The sequence below is a fragment of the Lathyrus oleraceus genome, chromosome 4 (genome assembly GCF_024323335.1).
Source record: "Lathyrus oleraceus cultivar Zhongwan6 chromosome 4, CAAS_Psat_ZW6_1.0, whole genome shotgun sequence".
Lineage (NCBI taxonomy): Eukaryota > Viridiplantae > Streptophyta > Magnoliopsida > Fabales > Fabaceae > Lathyrus > Lathyrus oleraceus.
The window spans coordinates 305,024,697-305,051,331 of NC_066582.1; positions in this window are offsets into that span (position 1 = coordinate 305,024,697).

Genomic DNA, 26,635 nt, shown 5'->3' on the forward strand with positions numbered 1-26,635 from the left:
AAGAGATTCACACAGAACCTCCCTGCCGGGGAAAACATGCATATATTGGGGAAAACGCCAATATAGCACAACGGTAAAATCACAACAAAAACTCCACTAGGGAATGTCTAACAAAGACTCTCCAGGGGAAGCAAAAGGATGAGGTGTTACCGGTTAGTGAGTAACAACCTCAGGAAGAATGAATATCTAAGACCTGTGTAAGGGTGAGAGATATCAATCGACCAAAACATCTGAGGAAGACCTGAAAAAGGTATATCACTCAGGAAAATCTGACTCCACAGGGGACCAAGGTCATAATAGGGAGCAGAAAGGAAGGAACACCAAAGATACCGGGTTGTAGGCATATAACAGGTGACCGACCAAAGCGTGAATTGGTGTGTGTTCCAAGACACTTATCATCCTGAAGAAAGCTGGAAAAGCAGACTTGTTTATAGGATGGACATTCGATTCTATAAAGAATGCGAATCATACTCAATTGGGGAAACAAACAAAGAATTCAACCAAAGAGTGCATGAGATATATTATCTATAGCCGTCAAAACATAGATAATATACTCGCATGGAAGATTATCCATAACCGGGTTATAGGTTGTTAAAGGATAGATCGACCGAAAACGTGAATTGGTTTGTGTTCCAAAACACTCATCACCCTGAAGAAAGCTGGAAAAGCAGACTTGTTTATAGGATGGATATTCGATCCCACAAGGAATACGAATCTTACTCGACTGAAGAAAGACAAAACTTCAACTGAAGAGCGCATGAGGTATATTATCTATAGCCATCAAAACGTAGATAATATACTCGCATGGAAGATTATCCGTAACCGGGTTATAGGTTGTTAAAGGATAAATCAACGAAAAGAGAAACAATCGTTACCAACAACAAAAGGGTAGACGAGAGATAACTCACTGGGGATAAATTGCAAGCATACGGCAACTATCCAAACAAAAGGTGTAGAATATTCGACTCCGCAAAGGGACGACGAATCTTACTCGACCGGGGAAACACGAAAGGCTTCTACCGAAGAGTGAATGAGATATATTATCTATAGCCGTCAAAACATAGATAATATACTCGCATGGAAGATTATCCGTAACCGGGTTGTAGGTTGTTAAAGGATAAATCAACCGAAAAGAAAGGCATCGGAATACCAAACTAGGTATGATAATGATGACCAATCAAAAGGGACAACAAACATTACCGGCAAACGGTGAATGAAAGAGGACCCGCTGAGGATAAAATTGCTTACTCGGAGCAAATACCCACAAGGAAGGGGAAGACCCGCTGGGGATAAAATTGCTCACTCGGAGCAAATACCCACAAGGAAAGGAAAATCAATACCGCCAACTGGGTAATGATAACCGCAAAGAGGGGATTACATCTACCGGTTAGTAGGCAGAAAACCACTGAAAAGTAACCGTCATCGGTTGGGATGAACACAAGGTTAATTCTGCAAGGAGAGAAAATAGGGTTTACAACTACCAAGATGATGGGTAGAAAACCAAAGATTCCGCTGAGGAACAAAGCGAGAAAATAGGATTTACAACCACCGAATACTGGGTAGAAAACTACAAAATCCGCCATCAACCAGAATGAACCACAAAGGTTACCTCTGCCAGGGGATGTAATTAGGATTTATAACTACCGGTTAGTAGGTAGAAAACTGCACAGATAGGACCTACGACGACCGGTTTGTAGGTAGAAGGCCACAAGTTCCACTGAAGATAATATGAATGAGTGCCGGTTAGTAAGCAACTATTCATTTATACCACAGGGAAGCACAAGAGACAGTTGAAAAAAGGCCAATTTAGGATCGAACTAAAAGGCAAACTAAATCAAGACTCATCCCAATGAGGAAAGACCTCAAAAGGGAAAACCCATCCCATTATGTGTGTTGGGAGGGAACGGAAACAACCGTCATCCACGAGGATATATCTCAGTGGGGAAATGCAGAAGGAAAGGACAGACTTTTTCTGCTTAAAGGGTTGACTCTATGTTGAGAGATTAAACACCCGACATCTGCTTGGAGAGATCTACTGGAGAGATCTATATCACCAAAAGCAGGAGACAACAAACAAAAGATATATGGCAAAAAATGCAACATGAATATCTGAATGTTATGATTATGCATGAATATGCGTGATTTATGTTTGATGAATGCTGACAAAACAGACATTTCTAACACAAACAGGCCCAGGAATCAAACGTCTGGTACTACACCACAGGAGACAAAGCCAGGATCGCCAGAGAATAAACAATCTGCCGGGATCAAAGACAACACGGATCATCTGCAAGGATGGATCATCAGTCTCAACTGGGAAAAGAAGGAGCTCACTGCGCAGGCAAGAACTTCTACGGAAACAGAACACACAAGTAGAATCTGGCCGCACAAGCAACTCTACTAGGGATACTGTCAGCAACTCCATTGGGGATAAATCCATTGAGGGAAAACAGATCACACGAGTAGATTCTGCCACACGGGCCACTCTACTAGGGATCAAAAACATCAGGAAATCACCAAATCTATGCAGGGGAGAAAACCATCACAGATACAATCCACCATGCCACAACACTATTGGGGATTTATCTGAGGCATAGAAGGAGAACTGGGGGTCAACCACCAAATACCCAACCTTCCAAAAGGAACCACAACTGCTGAGGAGGAAAGGATCACTGCTCTGCTGAAGGGAGGAGAGGTGAAAACCTCAACAAACACCCTAATGGGGAGATAGTATAGATGAAGTACATCATGCTAACAACTCTGTTGGAAACTTCACTGAGGAAAAAGACGAAGTACCGGGATGTCAACCCACCCACTACCGAATCTTCCAAAAGGAAAGCATCCATGCTGGGGAGAGAATATTGCTGGAGAGGAAAACTGAAGTTTCCAACAAGCACTCTGCTCCGGGAACACAAGATCTCAACAGAAACTCTGCTTGGGGAGAAACCCCAACATCAATATGGAGAAAGAGGATACAACCATGCCAGGAATATGAACAAATATCTTACCCAGTTGGAAATCATGCCACCCTTGGGAGAGCACTGAGAAATTCTTAAGTATCCTTTTATCATTGTGAATGTTCACTTTGTTTAAAAAAACAATTTTGAAAAATTATTTGTTTAAAACAATGACATTTTATCAATTAAAACATGCAAAACATTTGTTGAATTGAAACAAATAAGAATGCAAATAATTAGATAAAAGCTCAAATTTATTTGATGGAATGGTAGCCTGCAAATGGCAAGACTCCATAGATCTGTACAAATTCGAAATCGGTGATATATATTGGAAGAGGGCTACATTGAACATAATGACCATTTCTCTACCAATTTGAATCCGATGTATTTGAAGCTTCAGTTGACGATGACTGAGCGAGAATCTCTGACGAAAAGACAGTTGTGAAACAGAAAGTCTTGTCAGGATGCAGTTACTTGCCATATCCCTAATTTTTGCCTAGATTGCCCCAGGGTGAGGTACTCAATCTAGCGGGATGCAAATTCACTTTTTTTTTCATGTCTCTAATTTTTGTCTGGATCGCCCTTTCGGGTTTTCCACCGAGACGCTCATTTTTGCCTAAGCCGCCCTTTCGGGTTTTCAACTTAGCGAGCTATTATGTTTTTTTCCTTTTTTTTAGGCAAAGTATTTCTTGACTGCATATGAATTCACAGGACGAGTGAAATCCTCCCCATCCGTAGTTGTGAGCATCAAAGCACCGCCTGAAAAGGCTCTCTTAACAACATATGGACCTTCATAGTTTGGAGTCCACTTGCCCCTGGAATCGGGCGCGAAAGACAAGACTTTCTTGAGCACAAGGTCACCTCACTACGCCAAAAACTAGAATAGACAGCGCCCCTTAGAGGGCGCTTTATTACAAAAGCGCACTCTAAAGTGAAGAGAAAAAATAAGGAGCATACTATTGGAATAGACAGCGCACTTTAGAGGGCGCTTTTGTAACAAAGCGCACTCTAAAGTGAAGCGAAAAAATAATGAGGAAATGGAGGGACACCAATAGAGGACGCTTTATTGAAAGCGCCCTCTAAGGGTAACCTTAGAGGGCGCTTTTTAAAAAGCGCTCTCTATGTACATGTACATTTCCTGTTTATAAGGCGCTTTTGGAAAGCCTTAGAGAGCGCTTTTAGAAGCGCCCTCTTAGGCCCCCTTTAGAGGGCGCTTTTGTAACAAAGCGCCCTCTAAAGTGAAGCCAAAAAAATAATAATGAGGAAATGGAGGGACAACAATAGAGGGCGCTTTAGTGAAAGCGCCCTCTAAGGTTACCCTTAGAGGGCGCTTTTAAAAAAGCGCTCTCTAAGTCCATGTACATTTCCAGTTTAGAAGGCGCTTTTGGAAAGCCTTAGAGAGCGCTTTCAGAAGCGCCCTCTTAGGCCCCCTTTAGAGGGCGCTTTTTTTACAAAAGCGCCCTCTAAGGTCCCCTTTAGTAAACATTAAAATTATAACATATACTGCATGTCTCTTTATTTTCCCTCTCTATAAGCTATTTCGTTTACGTAACTGGGTTTTCTCTCTACTGCGATTACTCTCTACTGCGATTACTCTCGTCCTCCGTTCGTTCTTCCTCCCTCACCGTCATCGTCGCCGTTGCCTTTTTCTGCTGCTGCGTTCACGTTCACTGAGTTATCTGCGTCCACCGTCACTGTTCACTTTCTTCTCCATCGTTACCGTCACCTTGAAGGTATTTCTCTTCTCCATCGTTACCGTTCACTTTCTTCATGTGTTTGATTAGGGCATTTTCTAAACTTAGTTTTACATTTTGTGCATTATGTTGATTAATGTTGTTTAGGGCAAACTGAGTTTTTTATTTCTGATTGAAAACTGATATCATTTGAAGTGTGTTTGAGCTTGTGCTTGGAAGTTTGATGATTATGGATGCAAGTTTGTTCATGTTCCAAACACCATAAGTTTGCATTGGTCTTTTGCATGCAGTAGGTGTGTGTGAGTTTGTATTCAATAATGATAAAAAAAAAAGAGTTTAGATTGTTGTAACATGAGAGAAATGGAAGGTATATGAATGTGTTCACGTATTGAATCATTGTCTTACTTGGGTCTTATTGAATCATTTCTATATTACAGATAAAATGGCTAACCAAGACGATACCCATGACGCGAATGGATCACGTAACAATGTTGAAAAAGAAATCAAACGAGGATTGACTGTTATGAAGTCAATCATTCGTGCAAGAGACAAGGGTGTAAAATTTGAAGTACATTGGAGTGCTGAAGACCAACTAATTGAGCCTAACGGTTCAATGTTGGCAAGTTACATTGGTTTCCTTGTTCGACAACATATTCCGATTACATGTGATAATTGGAGAAGTCCGGACTTGAAGGTTGGCAAAGAAAAAATATGGTCGGAGATACAGGTACTTACCATATATTGTTATATGTTTTTTTTGTTGACTATTTGTTGACCATATATTGTTATAATATTACTTTATAATAACACACTCCATGTGTATGTTTTTTAGAGATCCTTTCACATCGATGAAAGCCGGCAAAAATATTGTATTCAATTGGCCGGAAAAAGACTCCGAGGATTTCGATCCTTTTTGTCCAACAAATTTCTCAAGGATGAGGAAGGAAAATTTGTTGAAGCAGAACGGCCAATGAAGTATGCCGAGATTATTTCAGCCGATGAATGGGATAACTTTGTCGCCAAACGAAGAAACGAAAAATTCCATGTAATGTCTATTAATTATGGTATTATACAATTGTTAAGTTACTTGGTTCTAATATGCCTTAAACTTTTTTATCCAGGAAGTAAGCGACAAAAATCGGAAAAGGGCATCAAAACCCGCGTATCCGTACAAAAAAGGGCGTACGGGATATGCACGGTTACAACAAAGAATTGTGAGTATATTCAAATGCTATGAGCTTATACATTGTCACAATATGTTATAATTGATGATCTTATAATCTAATTCAATGTGTAGCTAGCCGAGGAGAAAAGTGACGCAACATCTCTTCCGGAGCACGTATTATGGAAGGCTACTCGGGTTGGGAAGGATGGGGCTGTCGTTGAAGCGGTCCAAAATGTTTATGACGAATGTGTAAGTATATGTAACATTATTTCTTTAATTATATCGAAAATTTTGTTAGACATATAATTCATTTTTAATCTCCTCTAATAATATTTCAGGAGACTTTATCCCAAACCTTACCTTCAACCGAGGTCCAGGATTGCAGGAGCGTACTTAGTCGAGTACTAAATGTTCTTGAGTATTCCGGTCGTGTGAGGGGTAAGGGTTTTGGTGTGACTCCGTCGTCATTTTATAAAAAACCAAAAACAAAAAATCCTACCAACAAAGAGGTGATGGAGACCTTGGCGGAGTTAAGGGCACAAGTACTCCAACTGCAAAACGAGAATGCAAGGTATAGAGAGGAAAGGTGCGCTTCCGAGGCAAAAGATACTAGTGACCGAGCTAGTATCAATTGTCAACCGAAATTTCCCGAGGTAATTATATATGTTATTATGAAATTAAAATAGCACTTTTTTACTTGACACATATACACGTTAACAATAACATTTATTATTGGTTTAGGGCATTTCACCTTGTCAGCTGTATCTATCGTCACCAACTTATCGCATAGTTGGCAAGGGAAAAGTGCACAATACTTCGGGTGAATTACTTCACCATAATCCCCTCCCGGTGGGATATATGAAAGTTTCGGTTGACCTTGTATTAGATACGAACGCCCTTCTACCATTACTTGACGTTGTTTCAGAGACAACGTTGATGCGAGATGCAGTCGGATCCTTTGTTGGTTGGCCGTCAGATCTAATTTTCCCTGATGCCGAGGTATATATGTTCTAAATGATTATGAATATTTAGTATTCACATTTCAATTCAGCTACAATTATGATATTTAATCAATCCTTATTACATGGTAATTTTAGACTCCTACAAGACCCACACATAAAGTTGGTAAAGGGATTTCAAGACGCATCGAGTCGGTTGCATCTCAAAAAGAGGTACAAATATATATACCCATTGAATTATATACGCAACGATTCTGTTGCATCACAAAAAGTCATGATTTATTTTATATGAATTTTTAGGTTCCCGGTCGAAAGTTGAAAAGCGCTGCTAAGGATATTCCAACGACGTCCGGGACAAAATCTCAAATTATGATGCGTCTTGAGAAAATGGTGGATGAGTCCGATATTATGCACGGGGCCATTCGTAGTATAGATTTTGATGAAGGTGTTTTCGGAGCTGCTCATTTCGAAATAATTGCAAAGGAGGACATGCAACAACTTTTTGAACACGACGAATTGGGCATCGCTGTCATTCATACATACATATGGTACTCCGATCAATCTATAATTTACTTAGTTGAATAATTTATTTACACATTTCAATGAGTAGTCTAATGTTTATTATGTTTCTATTTAAGGTATATGTATGTAACATTGATGCGGGGAACTGAATTGTGTAACCGTTTCAATTTTATTGCTGCTTCCTGTATCAACGCAACGTTAATAACGAAAAATCCAACATCCGTAAAGAATGATCTAGTCGATAGATTCATGGCGGCTGGCGATAATACTGCACCCAGTTTGTATTTTTTACCGTTTAATTCTGGCAACGGGTTAGATTTTCTTTCTAATAATTTCATTCTAATCTATGTATATCTTTTACGTAGAAAATTTTCATTCATCTAAATTTTTGTTTTATTTTACAGTGGTCACTGGGTGTTGGTTGCTATGGATCTTTCGAGACTAATAGTGTATTATCTCGATTCGTTATCGGGTGATTGGAGTAAATATCCGAGTATGAAGAAGACGGTTGACGCGTAAGTGAAATTCCCCTAAATATTCGTGTGTATTTGTATATTTAATTATGTCTGTCAGATTGATCTCAATATACGTTTTTATTTTGTTAGGGCAATAATAAAATTTAGATCGAAAAAGAATTATCGTAATAGGAAGGACATTACCTGGGTCAGAGTTCAGGTATATATTAAGTATCTTATTTTTGCTTATAATAGTGTTTGTTTTTTTGCTTATAATAGTGTTTGTAAGAAATTAACTATATATATATATATTGTTTGTTTTTCTGTGTAGTGTCCTCAGCAAAATAATTCGGTCGATTGCGAATTTTTTGTATTGAGATTTATGAGAGATATCATTGCGTTGAATCGTATAGACATCCCAAAAATGGTATGGAATAATAACTTAGGGTTTATTTTAATATTATCGGATATTTCATCTAATTTGTTACTAAATCATGAATATGTTTTATTCTCTTAATTGTAGTACTTTGAGGAATACAAATCTTACTCAAGAGCTCATTTGGATGAAATGAAGGATGAATTGTGTCAATTCATTGTTGATCAAAGAATCATATAGCTAGGTTGTATATTGTTGTACATATATGTATGGAATGTTGTTGTTGTATGCTGTTGTTGTATATATGTTGTATATTGTTGTACTTTTACTAAATCATGAATATGTTGTTGTATATTGTTGATCAAAGAATCATATATTAATGTTGTATATATGGAGGATTAATGTTGTATATAAATGGATTCATGTTGTATATATCAATGGATTAATGGTGTATAACATTGGATTAAAGGATGAAATTAATATGAATTTTACACTTTTGCAGCATGCGAACAGGTTACCAATTAAATATCCACTGTTTTTCAAACAAATTTTTTTAAAATAACTAACACTTTAGAGGGCGCTTTGTCCAGAAAGCGCCCTCTAAACACTTTACATTGACAACTTTAGAGGGCGCTTTTTCCTGAAAGCGCCCTCTAAACACTTTACATTGACAACTTTAGAGGGCGCTTTTTCCTGAAAGCGCCCTCTAAACACTTTACATTGACAACTTTAGAGGGCGCTTTTTCCAGAAAGCGCCCTCTAAGGTGTCCCTTTATGGACCACTCCAGAGGGCGCTTTTTTCTGAAAGCGCACTATAATGTGGCCACTTTAGACAGCGCTTTCTCCAGGAAAATAAAGCGCTGTCTTTACCTATGCCAGCGCCACTTTAGAGGGCGCTTAAAAGCGCTGTTATAGGCCAAAATAAGCGCCCTCTTTTCCCTTATTTGGCGTAGTGCCTTCTCGGAACACACGAGGCTTGACCTTCTTATCGAATGCTTTCTTCATTCTCTGTTGATATAACTGACCATGGCACATGGCAGTCAATCGCTTCTCTTCAATCAAATTCAACTGGTCATAACGACTCTGAATCCATTCAGCATCAGTCAACTTGGCTTCCATCAAGACTCTCATTGATGGGATCTCCACCTCTACTGGGAGAACAACCTCCATGCCGTAAATAAGAGAAAAAGGGGTTGCCCCTGTTGAAGTGCGGACATATGTACGATAACCATGCAAAGCAAATGGCAGCATCTCATGCCAATCTTTGTACGTGACTGTCATCTTCTGGATAATCTTCTTGATATTCTTATTAGCAGCTTCAACAGCCCCATTCATCTTGGGTCTGTAAGGAGAGGAATTATGGTGTGCAATCTTGAACTCAGCGCACAGCTCTTCCATCATCTTGTTATTCAAGTTAGATCCATTATCAGTAATGATCTTATCAGGCACACCATAACGGCAAATCAGCTGGTTCTTGACAAACTTCACGACCACCTGCCTGGTCACATTAGCATACGAAGCGGCTTCAACCCATTTGGTGAAGTAGTCAATTGCTACGAGAATAAACATGTGTCCGTTGGACGCTTTCGGTTCAATCATGCTGATCATGTCAATTCCCCACATAGCGAAAGGCCATGGTGATGAAATCACATTCAGAAGTGTCGGAGGAATATGAACCTTATCCGCGTAAATCTGACACTTGTGGCATTTCTTCACATATTTGCAGCAGTCAGACTCCATTGTCCGCCAATAGTAGCCTGCTCTCAACATCTTTCTAGCCATGGCATGTCCATTGGAATGAGTACCAAATGAACCCTCATGGACCTCAGTCATCAACAGGTCTGCTTCGTGTCTATCCACGCATCTAAGCAGAACCATGTCGAAGTTTCTCTTATAAAGCACTTCACCACTGAGGTAGAAACTGCCTGACAACCTTCTCAGAGTTTTCCTATCTTTCACAGATGCCCCAGGCGGGTAGACCTGGTTCTGGAGGAAATTCTTGATATCAAAATACCAAGGCTTGTCATCATTCACTTCTTCCACTGCAAACACGTGAGCTGGTCTATCCAAGCGCATCACGGTGATATTGGGAACTTCATTCCAATACTTGACTACAATCATCGAAGCAAGCGTAGCAAGTGCATCTGCCATCCGATTATCTTCTCGAGGAATATGATAAAAGTCAACTTCAGTAAAGAATGTTGAAATCCTCCTTGCATAATCTCTGTATGGAATGAGACTTGGCTGATTCGTCTCCCGCTCTCCCTTGATCTGATTGACAATGAGGGCCGAATCACCATACACATCAAGATGCTTGATCCTCAGATCAATGCATTCTTCCAATCCCATAATACAGGCTTCGTACTCAGCCATATTATTCGTGCATTTGAAAGTTAGCCTTGCTGTAAACGGAATATGTGTGCCCTGAGGAGTAATGATTACTGCCCCAATTCCATTTCCGTACTGATTTACAGCGCCATCAAACACCATCGTCCATCTGGAACCAGGTTCTGGACCTTCATCAAGTATAGGCTCATCACAATCTTTCATTTTCAAATACAGAATCTCCTCGTCTGGGAAGTCATACTGAACAGACTGATGATCTTCAACTGGCTGGTGTGCCAAATGGTCAGTCAAGATACTACCTTTGATAGCTTTTTGAGCTCGATACTCGATATCATACTCAGATAACAACATCTGCCAACGGGCAATCCTCCCAGTTAAAGCAGGCTTCTCGAAGATATACTTGATTGGATCCATTCTGGATATCAACCAAGTTGTGTGATTTATCATGTACTGGCGCAAACGCTTAGCGGCCCAAGCCAAAGCACATCACGTCTTCTCAAGCATTGAGTATCGAGACTCACAATCAGTGAACTTCTTACTCAGGTAGTAGATAGCAGATTCTTTCTTTCCAGATTCGTCTTGCTGACCGAGTACACAACCCATCGAGTCTTCAAGAACAGTCAAATACATGATCAGAGGTCTTCCTTCTACAGGCGGAGACAAGATCGGAGGTTCAGACAGATACTCTTTGATACTGTCGAAAGCTTTCTGGAAATCCTCGGTCCAATCATGGGATTGATCTTTCCGGAGGAGCTTGAATATCGGCACACATGTGGCAGTCATGTGGGATATAAATCTGGAAATATAATTCAAGCGGCCAAGAAAGCCTCGGACTTGCTTCTCAGTTTTGGGTGCAGGCATCTCTTGTATTGCTTTGACCTTTGCAGGATCAACTTCAATACCTCTTTCGCTGACAACGAAACCCAATAACTTGCCAGAACGGACTCCAAATGTACATTTGTTCGGATTCAGACGAAGTCTAAACTTCCTAAAACGCTGAAAAAGTCTCAATAAATGCTCAATATGTTCAACTTCCGTTCGGGACTTAGCAATCATATCATCGACATAGACCTCTATCTCCTTGTGCATCATATCATGAAACAAGGTAGTCATAGCACGTTGATACGTGGCTCCGGCGTTCTTCAAACCGAAGGGCATCACTCGATAACAGAATGTTCCCCAAGGTGTGATGAATGTTGTCTTCTCCATATCCTTGGGTGCCATTTTGATTTGATTATATCCGGAAAATCCGTCCATAAAGGAAAAGACTTTGAATTTAGCTGTATTGTCTACCAACGTATCAATGTGTGGTAGAGGGAAATCATCTTTTGGACTAGCTTTATTCAAATCTCTGTAATCAACACACATACGGACTTTTCCGTCTTTCTTAGGCACAAACACAATATTGGCCACCCACAGAGGATATGTAGAAGTCACCAGAAACCCCGCATCAATTTGCTACTGAACTTCCTCTTTGATCTTCACTGCCATGTCTGGATGAGTTCTTCTGAGCTTCTGCTTTACAGGCACGCACTCAGGCTTCAGAGGCAGGAAATGTTGCACAATATCTGTATCTAGACCCGGCATGTCTTCATACGACCAAGCGAAGATATCGGAATATTCTCGTAGCAAACTGATCATCCCCTTCTTGACAGACTCTTCAAGGAGTGCCCCAATCTTCACCATCCGAACACAATCTTCAGACCCCAAGTTGACTGTTTTCAGATTCTCAAGGTGCGGCTGAATGATCTTCTCTTCGTGTTCAAGAAGACGGGTAATCTCATCAGGAATCCCTTCAACATCATCTTCCTCTGCCTCGAATACAGGGAATTTAAAATTGGGATATGGCGTTGGTTCATTATGTTCAATGGGTTTTAGAATCAACCTGCATAATGATTTTGGATAATAAAAAACTTTAGAATTTTAACAAGAAAATCATTATGCAGATGAAAAGATTGCTTTTATTCTTGTTTTTAGGGTTTTCTGTGATCACCGATTTCATGCAAAAAGCAAAAAGTGAAAACAATTGGAAAAACAAATGTTTAACATGAATTTATTGAATGAAAAACATCATTGTATTAAATGATGCCAACAATGTCATCACTTCTCCTTTTGGCATGGGAGAAGGGTTTTTAAACAAAGTGAACCATTACTCTGATCTATGAATGACCGTAGGAACATCTACAGCGACCCAATTGTGGCAGATCCCGCCAGGGATAACAAAGTTGTCAGAGTCCTCTGCATCCTCTTCCAGAATAGCAGCAGTTTCTTCAGCTTGATCGGCGTGGATGAAACCTCCACTCTTGAACAGCCATTTGTCGTTGAAGACCCTAGAAGAATAGCCAATGCCAGCCCGGGATTTATTATCTTCAAGCTCAATCATTTTTCCTAGACCAGCAACTGCACCACATTCGATGGCCAGTTTCGCATCACGATAGGAAGCAAATGAAGGAGACTTCTTCTCAATTGGTTCAGCTATAGATAAAACTTGGAAAGGCGTTCCAACTTCATCCTCAGCATCAATGTATGAGAAAGAAGACAAATGGCTAACCAGGAGAGCCTTTTCTCCCCCTACCACAACCAGTTTCTTGTTCTTAACGAATTTCAGCTTCTGGTGTAGGGTGGATGTCACGGCGCCAGCCTCGTGAATCCATGGTCAACCAAGGAGACAACTATAAGATGGGTGGATATCCATAACCTGAAAGGTAACTTGGAAATCGCTTGGTCCAATCTTGATTGGGAGATCAACTTCCCCAATCACAGTCTTACGCGACCCATCGAAAGCTTTCACAACAACACCACCCTGCCTCATGGGAGGCCCTTGATATGACAATCTAGAAAGAGTGGTCTTCGGCAATACATTCAAAGATGACCCAGTGTCCACCAGCACATTGGACATGGCGTCGTTCTTGCAATTCATGGATATATGTAAAGCCATATTGTGGTCTCTTCCCTCCTCAGGGAGATCAGCGTCACAGAAACTCAAAGTGTTGCAAGCAGTGATGTTTGCAACAATACTGTCAAACTGTTCAATAGTGACATCATGATCAACATAAGCTACATCCAGAACTTTCTGCAGAGCCTCCCTATGTGGTTCTAAATTCAAAAGTAATGATAGCACGGAGATCTTGGACGGCGTTTGTAGAAGCTGGTCTACAACGTTGTACTCACTCTTCTTGACGAGCCTCAGCATCTCATCACAGTCTTCATTCATAGTGCCACTCGGGCCAACAGAAGAAGTAGGAGTCTTTTGTACAGAGGAGGGTTTAGCAACAGCAAGTGCCGGGTTCGGAGGATTGACAGCATTCCCCACCGGACGAACATTAGAATCAGCCTTAACCTGCAGCTTTGGCGCTGAAAACACACGACCACTACGGGTCAATCCGCTCACATCAGCAATATTTACAACAGAGGATGAAGGCACCAACACTTCTTTCCCATCTTCCACAACAACAGGATTATAGCGGAAGGGAACTGCTTTATCAGAAGCATAAGGCACAGGGCCTGCAGGCTTAATCACCAAAGAAGGAGAGACCTTCTGCTTGCTACCATCATAACGGATGACAACAGGTTCAGGAATTTTGAACACCGGAGAAATCACATTCACCTCTGGTTCGTCTTCATCAACATTCCTATTTTGAAGAATCTCGATAGTCCCATCATCTAGCAACTCTTGCAGCTCTCTACGCACTTGGCGACAACCCAGACGATTGACAGAGAAGATACGACATTTGTCATGGTCGTGCTCCATATGACTGTAATCACACAGTAGACGATGCAACTCATCCAATGACTGTCGAATATGGCTTACATATTTGACCTTATATTTGCCAGGGTAACCCTGGACCATGTTAACTGACTTCCCATGCTCGGGCAATGGGTTCTTCTTAACATTAGGACCTGTGTCCTCAAAGCTCAGAATACCATATCTCATAAGGTCTTGAACCTTAGTCTTCAGCTGAAAGCAGTTCTCTACATCATGACCGGGAGCACCCGAGTGATAAACACAATGTTGATCAGGCTTATACCACCACTGCGGGTTGACCGGTATAGCTGGAGGGTCCCTCAGAGTAATCAGTTTCCGCTCTATCAAAGAGGGATACAACTCTGCGTATGATACAGGAATAGGATCGAAAGTGATCTTCTTCCTCTCATAACTCGTACCAGCTGGATTATTGTTGCGAGGTTGGTAGGCCTGCTGCTGAGGACGATGCTGTTGCTGATGATATTGTTGCTGTGGTTGTTGATTATGCTGCTGGTGCTGATATTGCTGATTATCACGGAAGACAGGTGCTATATGAGCCACCTGATGCTGACTGCTGGCATGACGCACAGGCTTCCTCTTGGCAGAGGGTCTTCTTGGTTTAGCATGGGATTGCACAGCATGTGCCTCCCCATCTTTCTTCTTAGCAAATGCTCCATACCGCTTACTAGAAGATCCTTCATCTTTGGATAACCGTCCTTCACGGACTCCCTCCTCCAATCGCATCCCCATGTTCACCATTTCAGTGAAATCAGAGGGAGCACTAGCGATCATCCGCTCATAGTAAAATGAACTCAAAGTCTTCAGAAAGATTTTGGTCATTTCCTTCTCTTCCAGCGGAGGAGTAATCTGAGCTGCCAGCTCTCGCCACCTCTGGGCGTACTCCTTAAATGTCTCTTTATCCTTTTGGGACATGGCTCTGAGTTGATCACGGTCAGGAGCCATATCCACATTATATTTGTATTGCTTGACGAAGGCTTCGCCAAGATCATTGAAGGAACAGATGTTTGCACTATCTAGGCTCATATACCAACGAAGAGCTGCACCGGACAAACTATCCTTAAAATAATGAATCAGCAGTTGATCATTATCTGTCTGAGTAGACATTTTCCTGGCGTACATAACCAGGTGGCTGAGCGGGCAGGTGTTCCCCTTGTACTTCTCAAAGTCAGGGACTTTGAATTTGACAGGTATCTTAACACCGGGAACCAAACAGAGTTCAGCAGCAGACTTGCCGAACAAATCTTTCCCTCTAAGGGTCTTCAATTCCTTGCGGAGTTCAAGGAATTTGTCATTCATTGCATCCATCTTCTCATTAACGTCTGGGCCCTCAGACGACTCAGAATGATAGATGGTGTCGTCTACCCTGGGAGTGGTATGCACGACAGGAGAAGGCATTGCAAGGACCGGGCTAGATGCCGGCATGGAAGCGAATGTCGGAGTTGGAATATCGGGCATATAACCAGGAGGCATCCCCCATGGAAACCCAGGCGGCATGGCTGTTGGCACAAAATGGGCACTAGCAGCTGACACTGTCGACGAAGCAATCTCGGATACAACTGTCCTCTGGGGAGGAGTTGCAGGTGGTGGAGACGGTTGATTCTGAGCAGCTAAGAATTGCTCCATCAAAGCAGTGAGTCTGGCAACTTCGTCCTTCAGCTCATGATTCTCTTGCTCGAGATGATCCATTACTCTTGCAGAGTTGGCTCTGGTGTAGTACCGATGAGTCAACTTGTCTTCAAAATAAATGAAGAGCACAAAATTAGGCCACAGACAAGAAGACCGGAACAACACCTGCTTATGCAAAATGATGCATGCAATGCTTGTGCACATGATTTGTTTTTATTTTCAAAGGAACTTTCAGGGTATTATTTGCAATTTTGAATATTTAGCATTTTAAATCGCATATGGAAAAATATCTCATCAAATATATTTGAGACAAAGAAGTACATCATTGTCAATTATTACAAGAGAGAAGGAAAATAAACATCCTATGGATCCCTAGAAGCTCGGGATGCCGGAAGATAAGCTGCACGAAGCCTCTTGATCTCTCTCTCATATGCTGCTTCCATATCCGCCTTATCTTTGGCGAGTCTGTCATACCTCCTTTTCCAGAATATGGAAGACTGAGGAAGTAGAGAAGTCCAAGCATCATCAGGATCGTCAATGACCTGATGCTCGAGAAACTCGATCATGGCATCCTTCTCCTTGATTTGCTGAAGCAGTTCTTCTCTTTCACGGATCCAGGCACGTGAAAGGTCTTCTTCTCTCAACTCCTCTACGCCTTGGTTAGGGAGGGTTGAAGGCCCAGCCACAACCAAAGGTGTAGGTCTCGGATAATCATATGGCATGAGATACTCGGATGCTCTCTTCCTCACCCAAGTCGTGTATGGCTCCAGAGCAATGCAGTTCTTCGGACCTAATTCACTTCTACCCTTCTTGTGAATTTTGCGCCAAGCGCGAACCATCCTGGCTTTCAGGCCTTGGGGATCTTTACCCTCCTGAAAGAACACCCCTTCTAACAGAATGTTATTAGGTTTATCCTTTAGGGGGAACCCAAGCTGACGACGTGCTAATATAGGGTTGTAGCTAATCCCACCACATGTACCAAGAAGAGGCACATTGGAGAATTCACCACAAGAATCAATAATCTGGACACCGTCATATGCACGATCATACCAAGAGATATCATCATTAGTGAGAGACATGAGTCTCGTAGACCACCGTAGACATCCCTTGTTCTCATTGAAAGCGACCGTCTGAGGTAAGTGAGAAATAAACCACTTATACAACAGAGGCAAACAACACACAATAGCACCACTACCCTTCGCATTCCTCAGATGCAAAGAGAAATAGGTATCACCCAACAGAGTCGGAACAGGATTAAGAGCAGAAAAGATCCTAATGGCATTCACATCCACAAATTTGTCGACGTTGGGGAACAATACCAGTCCATAGATGAGAAGCACGAATATAGCCTCAAAGGCATCCTCACTCATGGCCTTCCCATAAACGGTAGCTTGAGCAATGAGGAACTCGGAAGGAAGACCTTGAATTCCACCTTTGGTAGTCATATGAGCTTTAACCAAGGATTCATCTATGTGCAACAAGTCTGCGATCTCGCGAGAAGTAGGAATACTCTCCAAGCCACTGAACGGCACCTGATCCAGAATCGGAATACCCACAAGATGCGCATACTCCTCGAGGGTAGGCAATAGCTGAAAGTCTGGAAAAGAGAAGCAGTGATACAGAGGATCATAGAACTGCGCCAAAGTATTCATCAACCTGAGTAGTCAACAGAGGCAGAAGCTTCCCATAACGAGCTTTGAAACCCAAGGGATCTAATACATAAGATGTCAGATTCCTTAACTCTTTCACATCGGGTTGTCTAAAGCTGTACTTCTTTGTATGCCTTTTTGGTCTTTCCATATCTGAAAATTTTGCAAATAAACCCCTTAAGTTCCTTGAAAATTTTCTTTTTATCTGATGATATGGATGCAGATGAATGCATGAATGCAACAATCATACTCAAGGATCAAGCAAAGCACACCAAACAAAGGTCATGGGAAAACTCATAGCATCCCTAATATCAATCATCCATTTTGGTGGATTATGGTTTTCACCGTATCGACACCCAAGTTCCATTGATATTAACGATACATGAACCGGCTCAATCATCCTTAATATCAATCATCCATTTTGGTGGATTATGGTTTTCACCTTTATCAACACCCAAGTTCCATTGATATTAAGGATGTCTAAACGACTCAACCATGAATCACGGGTTTGTTGTGAGTCACGAGCATGGAGTCTCGGTTAAGAACCACCCAAAGGGAGTGTACTATGGTTTAAACCTGCCGAACATGTTCTACCAGAGGTTCCCATAGTCATCATCCCATCTTTCGAATATTATCGGAGGAACGAATACTCGTATTCCAAAAATATTCTCAAGAGAGACTCTTATGAGTGTAGTATCGCGTAACAATCGCATCAGATCTTACATCTGAACGACCTCCGCACTACGTCCTAAAAATAGGCTAAGATGGGCTTGGTAAACTAAGGTCCTTGGCTTCTACGACACATATTGAAAGAATGATGCCTAACCACAAATAACTTGTGTGACATCATTAATTCAACATGACCTCCACCAAGTGAATGGACTCGCAAGTCAACTTGCTAAGGAATAACTCCACACAAGTCGACGAGACTATGCCATTCTTCTATCATAAGGTGCACTCGAGTTCGGGTATAGAACTCATCTCACAGAGATCACCAAGCGAGCAAGCAATTGTATATCAAGCAATTCAAGCATTACAAACAATACAGTAAGCCCAAATTGTACAAAAATATGTCATAAACAATATATCACAACAATTGTGAAAAGTTGGCAAACCCACTAGAAGCTATCTCTCCCCAGCAGAGTCGCCACTTTTCTGTAGCGGTGTATTCATCACTTTATGATTTATTGACTAAATCAAAAGCAAAGCATACAAAGATAGAGTCGCCATCGCACTTTTATTTATCCAAAGGAATGGCTAAAAAGCGAACAAAAGCCTAATAAGTTTTACACATAGAAAACTAATGAAAGGTCAGAGATCTGGGTAAGGGGGTAATTATGTAAAGGGAAGGTGTTAGGCACCCAAAGCATCCTAGGTACTCCTAGGGAACCCTTTTCACAAATTGTTGTAAAAAGTTATTGTTTATGAAAATATTTATTGTGCAAACATTGATTGGGAGGATGAGAGAAGAATATACAATTTTATTATTTTTGTGTTTGAACGGATGATCCCGTTGCCTACGTACCTTTCCATGGAAGGTAAGGATCAAAATGCCGTAGTTCGGCTAAAAGATTTCCAAAAAGTAAGTGGATTGATTTTAAACAGAAGCCCTAAGGTCTTTCATTATCCATGGGAGAAAACTCAACCTATACAACCACAAGTCCACCATGTGAGAAAAGCTTCAACTTGCTAGTGAGGGACCATGCCTTATAATAAGCAAGGAAGTCTTACAATTCAATCACTAAGGACAAAAGGTGAGATTCACATCAACCACTAAGATAATTGAGATCTATGGCTAATGTATGAAAATTTATCAAGAATGGACAAAGCCACAAAACAAGTGAATGGGTGGAATTAATCAATTAGAGTATTCACAAAAATGGTCAAAGTTGACATTAGATTCAATTCAAAAGAAGTATTATGAAAATGAAGTTTGAAAATCAAAGGCTTAAGGCCTAGGTTTCTAATTTGAAAAGAAGTGAAAATGTTTGCACAAAGTTTTCTGGTTTTGGGTTAACATGCCAATGGAGGTTTAAAGAACAAAAAGGGTGGGAGGTTAAGGGATGTAAAACTTCTTAGATGTTCACCTCTTGAGATCATATGTAGATGATCCAAGTGATTCCTTTGGAAAAGGCAACACATGAGTAACAGATAAACAACATAAATGGATACCAGATGCCAATCAATGGACTTACACCAATCTCGCAAAACAAAACATGGATACCGGATGCCAATCAATGGACTTACACCAATCTCACAAAACAAAACATGGATACCGGATGCCAATCAATGGACTTACACCAATCTCACAAAACAAAACATGGATACCGGATGCCAATCAATGGACTTACACCAATCTCACAGAACAAAGAAAACATGGATACCAGATACCAATCAATGGACTTACACCGATCTCCAAGGAATGATCATAGGAAACAACTGCCAATAAATGGACTTACAATTGACTCCTCACAAGAAACAAATAACAAATGCAATAAGCAAGAGGAAGCAAGTTGCCAATAAATGGTCTTACACTCGACCCTAAGGAAATGGGATGCCAATCAATGGTCTTAGTCCCAACTCCTACCAGATCATAGGAAACAACTGCCAATAAATGAACTTACAATTGACTCTTTAATGGACAAACAAGATGTCACAAAGTATGAACAATGATCATGAAATGATATACAAGTGATGAAAACAAATGCACAAAGGCACACACCAACAATTATGCACATATAGGCAAACAACAACAATCAACCAATTATCACACACTATACACAATCAATAGGCTCAAGCAAGGTTAGGCTTTAGAAACAAGCCAACTGGAATGGGGTGTTTTGAGCTCTTAACCCTAACATTTAGAGTTAGGGTGAAGCAGATGAAATGGAGATGAGGGTTATGCCTCATAGCTCTTATCCCTAGCCTGGGAGAGCTTTAAACAATAGAAAGTGTGGGAGTTCAGAATGAAGGAACTCTTCTCCACAAATGATTGACTCTATAAGATCTTGGGTTCTTATTCACAATGCATCAACACATGGTGTGAGCAAAGTGAATGACACAACTGAATAGCAGGGGATGGATTACGCATCCCTTTTATCTGCCAATTGCCTCTTAAGAGGAGTTAACCTGCTTGGCACAAAATTAAACAAACAAAAACATGGCCTCTTAAGGAGGGCTTCAGACAGGTGCCTGCCAAAGTAACATGGCAGGTCTTCCAGACTACATGAAGATTAGGGATTATACCTAAGTGTAATGCCAACCACAAGAAAAGCACAGCAAAGTTCAAATGAACTTAAAGCAACTTAAGTACCTGTGTAAACAACTAAACAAATCAGTATAATACTTAGACAACCAGACAACAGTCAATAACAAAACAATCCCAATGTAGAACACATAAGCCATAAGGCAAACTCAAATGAGTTATCATCAACCTACAAAACAGAAAATGTTAGCAATCAAAAGCAAATATCAACATTCAAATGGTGAAGCAACATCAACCATGGAAATTGGATGCTTGAACCTGAAATTCAAAGCTCACATGTAAGTACAAACCACTAGGTCAAAGCCTAGGGTCAAAGGTGAAGAAAAAATTCAAAACAGGAGCTGAAATTCAACACAATGGAACTTCAAACACATATTAACATGTCCTAAAAAGGATCACATCAAAATCATCAAGCAAGGCCATGTATCAAGCAAGAGAATTCAAAGACAATTTCAAAGCTCATATTTGATCATCATGAATGAAAATTCCAAAACAAAACAGAAATGATTCAAATAATTCTGGAAAAATTCATGAGCATTCAAAACATCTAACATGATCATCATACAAAAAATCAGAAGCATCCAAGATCATTTGGCATGGAAATTAAATGGTACAAGTTGAACAACCAAATATGTGACACAAATTGTCACATCATGCAAACATGTGCATAAAACAGAAATGGTAAATGGGAAAAATACCAAACCAAGCCTAAAACATCCAGCAATGTGTCTAGAATCAGCATGTAAAATTTCAAGTCCATTGGATTAAAATCAAGCATTTCATGATAGAAAGAGTAAGGCAATGTCACAAATGCACATGTGTTCAATCAACCTAGAGCAAATAAATTCCAGCCATGCACAACTTTCAAACTCATCATCATTAAAAACTAGACATCTCAAGGATCAATTTGTAAAAAATTGGGAGTGATTTGATGCATTTTTCAATTAGTTATGGATTTTACAAGTTAGCATACAAAATGAAATGAGGATTTGAAAAATGCGCTCGCTGGGATTCGATCCGTGTTCAGATTTGAAAGTGGCGCGCGCTAGGCGCCAAAACGAAACTGTTTCCACTTAAAACCCTAAGCCTGGACGCAGAACCGTCGCTATTCTTCAGAAACTGTCGCTAATTACCAGAAACCGACGTTACGCATGCATCTTCATCTTCTTCATGATGAAGATGATGAATGTTCATCCTCAAATTTCCAGAAATTCCAGAAACTTCCAGAATTCAACAAAACGCATACCAAATCAAAGCTCACGCTATGTAGAGCACGGATCAACAATCATCTAAGCTTAAAACATCATAACAAGTGAGAATCGAGCATGAATATTTTTGCATCTCAAACTTCAAACGCGCATAACTCAAGGAATAATGCACCATTTCACACGATTTTTAGCTCAGAATTCTCAGGAAACAAAGATCTACACAAATATGTTCATGGATTTGAGAATTGTGAAGGTCGAAAATCCTACCTCTTGAAGAGCAGGTTCTTGTTTTGCACGTTCCAAAGCTCTAAATGATCCAAAGCTGTTCCCGAATGCTTGTGGAGATGATTGATGAAGAATTGGAAGCTCCAACACGTGTAGATCTAGCTTAAAACAGAAATTCCATCTTCATCTTCATGAGCTTGCTATGCACAATTCTTGCACGAATTCAACAATCTAACACTTGATATGCACTAAATCAAAGCTAGGGAACAAGAATATGAAGTAAAATTGCAATGCTATTTGAAGAAAATTTGAATTATGAATGGAAGAAAATTTTGGAGGGAGAGAGAATTTTGGATCTAGAAATGTGAATTGTGATTAACCTCTCTCAAATTCTGTTATGATTTAGTATATATATGCTTTCTTAATCAACTTGCTAATCCATAATTAACTTGGTTAATGAAAATAAGGTGTTTTGCAAAATTTTGAAAATGCATGGTGCATGGGATAATTACATGTGAACAGTGCCAATCCCTTGATCATTTTCACTTAAAATCCTTTTTTAAACTCAATGGCAATGGTAGAAAGTCCATACAATGCACCATTTTTGAATTTTGCAATTTCCCTCAAAAAAAGGCATGGATATGCAAGTGATTATGTGATGAGATTTTATGTAATGTGATGCATGATTTGGAAATTAGAGGTCAAGAGAAGAATATTGCAAAAAGAACCACTCAATTTGGAGCTTTGGTTCAAAAGTTATGCTCATTTGAAGTTCCATGTATACTTGGCAATGATTTGATCATATCTCCTCAACCATTCATCAGATGCTCATGATCTTGGACTTTTTGGAAATGGGAGAGAGACATCTTCAACTTTCATGTTGGACAAAATTTCATTTGAATCTTCTTTGATGTTGGAAAGTTGAGTTGAAGTTGGATCAAAAACTTGCCATTTTTGGAAAGTTGAAATTATAGGTCACTTTCCATTTTTGGAAACTTTTGACTTGACTTCAAATTCTTCAACCTTGATCTTTGATATGATGAATAAGCATAATTTGGACATGAATGGGATGAAGAAACTCAATTTCTCAATTCAAAACCCACAGTTGACTTTTCAGTTGACTGCATAGGTCCTTAGATGACCTGAAAATGTCCTGATGAATTTGGGGCCTTTGCCACTTGGGAACTTGCTCCAAAATGAACCCATAGCTCACATAAGCTCAAAATAATGATCACATGATCCATATCTCAATGGAAACTTCATCTCTCTTTGTACCATGAATTCACCTGAATTGCCTTGATTGTTGATTGCTTAAGCTGCAAGTAACAAAGGTTAATGACATATTTTTGTACATTTTTGGTTAGTGATAAAAAGAAAAGTAATGACATACAAATGCAAGCAATGCTTGGTGATCAAGAACCACTCTCAAAGGGATCCCACCCACAGGGAAGGAAGCAAGGTGTCTAATGATCCTTGAGGCAATGCAATGATATGATATGATGCCATGAGGGATCTTAGGGACAAAATTGGGGTTTTACACATCGCTAGCAGTTGTTTGGGGTTCAGCAATGATGAATTACCACCAAAGGGACATGATCATAACAAAGCTTTACACATATCTTTCAAATGCCAAGATAGTCTCCTATCAAGGGTATTGGTGGAAACGAGATCGTCTTTGAATGTCATGCCGAAAAATACTTTGGGAAAGCTGAACAATGTAAGAACTTCCATGAAAGCTAGTACCTTAATGGTCAAGGCTTTTGATGGTTCGAAGAGGATGGTAATTTGAGAAGTTGATTTACCAATAACCGTGGGACCTCATACCTTTATGGTCACTTTTCAAGTAATGAACATCAATCCATCCTATAGTTGTCTCATAGGACGGCCTTGGATCCATGCCGCGGGAGCTGTAACTTCAACCTTACACCAGAGGTTGAAATTCATAATCGATGATAAGATAACAATCATTGAAGGGAAGGAGGATATGCTCGTTAGCCACCTTTCATCCTTCAGATACATCGAAGCAGATGAAGAAACATTGGAAATACCTTTTCAATCCTTGGAGATTGCAGCAGTCAGTCGAAGAAAACAAAAATCAATATCCACATGGGAGAAGATGTCAAAATTGATCGAGGGTAGAGATACCCAGGGTTGGGGTAAGCTGTTGGAGATACTATAGAAAAAGGATCGTCTCAGCCTGGGTTACAAACCAGCTAATGAAGGAGTTTAGAAGATAGACCATAAAAGCATTTGTACACTTGAATAAACCTTCCACAGCGCGAGATATAGGAATGAAGATCAAGTGGTTATGGTTGAAGAATAGGAAAAAAGGATACCCAACTTGGTGTGTCACTGTTCACCAAATGTACCTCTCAGTAATTGGAAGACTATCGAGATCCCGAAGATGATTTCCAATTCAAAGTAATTTACTGTTTTCAAAAATAATAATAAGTCATTTGTTATGCCCAATGCAAATGGACAATCTTTGTAGGGCCCCCTTTCGTTTCAATTACTTATAAAATTGCATTTTTGTTTTCAATCAAGATCCTTTTCTTTCATTTTAAATTTTACTTTCAAAAAAATGGCAATACCCTTACATACTCTTTCATATCTATCAAATCATCCGAAAGATAATAAATAAAAAATCTTTCTCATGCAGATTGATGAATGAACCTATTGAAAATGACACTATTATAATCCCTTATAACTTCAAATTTCCAATTAACCAAGCAGAAGAAGGTGATGAGGACGATTATGAACTGCCAAAAGAGTTAGTAAGGCTTCTGAAGCAAGAGCACAAAGAAATTCACCCTCAGCAGGAACCATTGGATGCGATCAATCTGGGGACTGAAGAAAACAAGAAAGAGGTTAAGGTCGATGCTTCCTTAAAAGGTGAAGCCAAGAAAAGGTTGATCGAGCTCTTACATGAATACTCAGATTTGTTTGCTTGGTCATACCAGGATATGCCAGGGTTAGACACAGACATCATCATACAGAAATTACCGCTCAAACCATAATGTCCGCCAGTTAAGAAAAAATTGAGAAGAACCAGACCAGACATGCCCCTCAAAATCAGGGAAGAGGTCAGAAAACAACTCGATGTTGGGTTTTTAGTCGTTGTAAAATATCCATAGTGGATGGCTAACATTGTTCCCATTCCAAAGAAAGACGACAAGGTCAGAATGTGTGTAGATTATCGGGGTTTGAATAGAGCTAGTCCTAAGGATGACTTTCCATTACCGCACATTGATGTACTGGTGGATAACACCGCCCAGTTCTCACTCTTCTCCTTCATGGATGGATTCTCTGGTTATAACCAGATAAAAATGGATCCTGCAGACATGGAGAAAACCACGGTTATCACTCCTTAGGGCACCTTTTGTTAGAAGGTAATGCCTTTCAGATTGAAAAATGCTGGGGCAACATATCAAAGGGCCATGGTAACTTTGTTCCACGATATGATCCATAAAGAAATAGAGGTCTAAGTTGACGATATGATTATCAAATCACAGCCCGAAGAGGATCACATAGTCAACCTACAAAAATTATTTAATCGTCTAAGAAAGTTCAAGCTACGTCTGAATCCAGCGAAATGTACTTTTCGAGTTAGATCAGGAAAGTTATTAGGGTTCATAGTCAGCCAGAGGGGAATTGAAGTTGATCCTGATAAAGTGAAAGCTATCCAAGAGATGCCAGCTCCAAGGACGGAAAAAGAGGTCCGAGGATTTCTGGAGAGACTGAATTACATTACTAGGTTCAACTCACATCTTACGGCTACGTGTGAACCGATCTTCAAGTTACTCAGGAAAAATCAAGCCATTGAGTGGAATGAAGGTTGTCAAAAGGCCTTTGACAAAATAAAGGAATAGCTACAAGATCCACCTATCTTGGTACCACCAGTCCCTGGGAGACCACTTATAATGTACCTAATAATACTTGACAATTCTATGGGATGTGTAATGGGGCAACAAGATGAGACCAGAAGAAAGGAGCACGTCATCTATTACCTAAGCAAGAAGTTTACCGATTGTGAATCCCGATATTCACTCTTGGAGAAGACTTGTTATGACCTAGTTTGGACTGCTCGTGGCTCAGATAATATATGGTGTGTCATACTACTCTATTGATATCCCGAATGGATCCTATCAAGTATATCTTCGAGAAGCCTGCAGTAACTGGGAGAATAGCCTGATGGCAAGTGTTGCTAATAGATTGTGACATCCAGTATGTCACACAAAAAGCCATAAAAGGGAGTGTGTTAGCGGATTATCTCGGAAATCAACCAACAAAAGATTACCACCCTATACAGTTTGACTTCCCTGGCGAAGATATTATGGTAATAAGGGATTGCGAGACCCCAGGTCCCAATGAAGGACCTGAACCAGGATGACGATGGATATTGGTATTTGATGGTGTCTCAAA